Consider the following 4,375-nt stretch of genomic DNA (forward strand, 5'->3'; position numbering starts at 1 on the left):
GTGGAACTGGTTGTGCAATAGAAACTAAGAACAAATTGCCCAATGAAGCAAACGAAAAATCAATTGTTTGCACACATTTTGGAAGGACGAGACATGACAAGGGCAATTGCTTCGAGATTGTCAGTTATCCAGATTGGTGGGGAGAAAGGCCACAAAATGAAATCAAAAATAGCAGAAGAAATCAACAAAGAACTTTCGAGGGAAATGAGGAACACCTCGTGTTAATGTATAACATACACCAGAAAACAAGAAGTGGTAAGACTAAGCAACGAGCAATGGAAATTGGTAGCCATGTTGAATTCTCACAAGGCAAATGCAACTGAAAAGATGACCGGTAAGAAAGCATGTGACGTGTGGATTGTTGACAGTGGCGCTTCTAACCATATGACAGGAAAAAGTCAAGTTTTGGAAGGATACCATGTGGGACTATCAAATGGTGAACTGTTGGTGGCAAACAAAGAAGGATCAGTTTTCGTTGAAAATGTTCTATATGTTCCGGAGTTGAATCATAACTTGATTTTAGTATCACAATTGATAGATGAAGAAAAATGTATAATGCATTTTACTTATAAATTGTGTGCAGTGTAGGACCACACTTTGAGGATGATGATTGGAGTGGGTGAATTGAAAGATGAGCTCTATTGGTATCGTGGTGTCAGTGGCGTAGGCTTATCATATCAATATAAAAAGTCAACTCAAGATTTGGCACAAACGAATGGGACATCCTGCTTACCAAATTATTGAAAAGATTTTAAATATGACCATTGGGCATAGTAATAAGGATACAAGTAGAGTGTGTGAAGTGTGTAAGAAATCGAAGCAAAGTAGGAATAAATTCTCTTTAAGCGATTCTCAAGCATACAACGTTTTTTATTTAATACATTGTGAAAGTTGTGTCACAAACCCTAATGATTTTCATTGCTTTAATAGAACAATAATACAATAAACAAGTCAAAATGATACAACGTGACAATGGAAAAAAATTTATGTGCCTTCAACGATATTTTAAGCAACATGGGATACTACATCAAACCTCATGCACCGGAACACCTCCACCAAAATGGAAGAGTCGAGCAAAAGCATCAACACATTCTAAATGTATCACGCTCTCTATTGACAGCTTCCGCTTAGGTTTTGGGGCGAATGCGTTTTGACCGCAGGTTACTTGATCAATCGTACACCTTCAACAATTCTCTTAGGAAGAACTCCATATGAAATAGTGAATGGGATGTCGCCCACCTATGACCATTTGCAGGTTTTTGGATGCTTTCATAACGAAGATAGGAAAGGTGATAAATTCACCAGTAAAAGTCGAGAGAGTGTGCTTCTTGGATATTCAGCTGGACAAAAGGGATGGAAATTGTTTTATTTGGAAAGAGAAGTCTACTGGGTTTCAAGAAATGTCAAGTTTGTTGAACATGAATTTTTGTTTGCCTCTATCGTCCATAGAGAACCTTCAAAAGTAGAGTTACCCTTTATCGATGTTGGTAAAACAAATTGTTGATAGGGGGTGCACTGTGTTAGTTAAAACTAATACTTGTGATGTTGGATTTTGATGATGGCAACACATTGATAATAAAAACACATGAATGTGTATTGTGTTATGTGTTATATGATTGAATGTGTACATGCATACTGTGAAATATGCACATATTTTGTTTGTCACACTTGTTGATATATTATGTTGATTGATGCATACTATTATGTTTGTGAAGTGATTATATATGTGTATGCATAATGTATGTTTTGGTGATATGAAAACCACATGCACAAAATCATATCCGCATGACTTAATCGATTATAGTGTTGTGATAATCAGTTAAGGTCATCAGACAACTTGTATTTTGAACTAAGGCAAAATAACTAGTTTTGAATGGGTTACATTAGTTGGTGAATCGATTAAAACTCATGTGTTTGCACATGTCTTTTTGAAATGTGCTCTGATGAGTTTTTGAAAAGAAAAGTTTTCAAAAATCTTTTAAGTGCTAAAGCTTAATCAATTACATGGTCTATGTATTCAATTAAGTCTATGATGATTTGGAAATTGACTTATGCTTGTCATAACTACTATAACGATCATTTTTTTAAATGTGTTTGACTAATCATTTAATGAGAATAGATTACATTAATTGAACATTGAATTATGTGTTTTGACTGTTGTATTTATGTTACATGTGTTTAATGCAATCGATTACATTAGTGTAGTAATTGATTGCTTTGTGTTAGGACTGATATAAACTATATATTAATGCATTGTTATTTTCTAAAAAAGAGGAATTAAGACTTACATTTTCATATCTGATTGATTTTCATCTGAGAGGTTTTACAAATTGATCAAAAGCTCCAAGAATCAAGAACGAGAAAAGTTTGACAGATCTTGAAGCATTCTTGAGAAGCAACTTGACTGGACTGAATTAATTGATTGTGTTTGCACAACTGAAGGTGTTTCTCGTTTGATAAGGAGAGAAGACTTGCAATCTTTGATTTGTTGTTTCCCAGTACGTGTGGCGTCAGGAAGAAGAGTGACGTACTCTTGACTTTGAGAGGGGATATTTTAAAGGGTTGTTATGACAAGAACGGGGTAATTCTGTGTTGGCAGGTTTTGTTATTCTATATTTGATTGAGAGTTGGTGAGGTGTTTACATTTGAGATTTTCTCTATATATCCTTAGCTATAATACTCTGATTATTATAGTGAATTACTCTTCAATCTAAGGTTAAATGGGAGAGTGACTAGATGTAGGCATTGAGGTCGAACAAATATAAAAACCGAGTTTGATTTTCTTCTCCCTATCTCTTTGTATTTGAGCTTACATTCTGTCAATGTCTTTATACGCATAATGTTTCATTGCACACAATTTCTTACGGCACAATAAAGCTTTCAAGAAAATTATCATTTGCGAAAAAAAATTTAAAAAGTGTTAAGATTGTTGATAAGGAAAGCATTGGTTTAGTTAACCGTAATCTCATAGTGCTTTAATCACTCTGGTTTTTTATGATGACAAGACATTATTAATAACACATGTTTTGTTATGCCTTACATGTTATGTTCCTTAATTGATTGATATCTTATTGAACATGTTTTGTGTTAATCTTGATATATGAATGCATACTCACTGAGTTTATTTCTAATACATCATTTGTGATTGCATTACATATGTTTTTTATTAGAAAACCACATGCACTTTTATGAACTTTTATTGTGTGGCATAGCTACAAGTTTTAAGTCGACTTCATTATGAAGTAAGTTGATTAAAACTCGTGACTATACACATACTTTCAAAAATAGTGTTGTGTGTGATTTTGCATTGAAAAGATTTTCAAACTGTGCTGATGTGCCTAAGTCGACTACATGCGCAGTGGATTCGACTTAGTTGTTTTGTTTGAATTTTTGTTATGTCTGTGAACAGCAATGACTATATTTCAAAAGTTAGTTATTGCATTGATGATAGTCAATTGTATTAAATGCAAAATCAATTTGTTAGTTGTTGACTGCTACTATTTGACTTAACTGTTATAACTGTCTGAGGACAGTCGACTTTATTAGTAGTGTAGTCGACTACAGGAACATTTGATTTATAGAAAACTATAAATAGACGTGCCTCAGTTAATCATAAAAGACTTTGGAAATTCTAACACTTTCATTTGTGATTTACAGATCGTGATCTCTGAGAAATTTCTCTAAGAACTCATCAAAAAGACTGTGGTAATCTATCTTTGAAGAGGTTCTTTGAAGGAGAAAGATTTTTGTGCTTATTGGTTGATCATACCCTGCATATTGTGGTGCTCGTCTACTGATCACGATTTCTATCAATCTTTTTAAAGATTGTTGTCGTGTTCCTGTTGCGATTACAGGGAGTTGACTCGCGGGGTTTGGACACTTTGAGGATTGTTCAAAGTGTGTTAAAGATTGCAGAAGAGGGGATATCTTGCTGCAAAATCTTTGTTGTGTATATTGCCTATATTTTGGTTAGAGAGGTGTTTTATATTTTTGACATGGAGGTCTCTATAAAAGCCTTGACCATTACAGTGCATTTGCTTCCCGATTGTGGAACGACACTGGATGTAAGCATTGAGGCCGAACCAATATAAAAACTTGTGTTTGAATTCTCTATCCCTACTCTTTTACATACAGTTGACTTTACTGCTTTCGTAGTCAACTTAGTATTTTCCGCTGCACTTGAAATTTTAATTCCTTGTGATTCAAGAAACTGTAAAAGTTAATACTTTGCGAAAAAGATTTTAAAAAGACTCTGATTTTGAACCCTCACCAATTCACCCCCCCTTTTGGTGTTGAAACGTAGCCTACCTGTTTTCCAACAAAAAGTGCAAGTTTTTATAAAACACCAATTCCCCCCCCCCCCTCTTGGTGTTGA

Source organism: Vigna radiata, chromosome 1 (assembly GCF_000741045.1).
Source record: "Vigna radiata var. radiata cultivar VC1973A chromosome 1, Vradiata_ver6, whole genome shotgun sequence".
Taxonomy (NCBI): domain Eukaryota; kingdom Viridiplantae; phylum Streptophyta; class Magnoliopsida; order Fabales; family Fabaceae; genus Vigna; species Vigna radiata.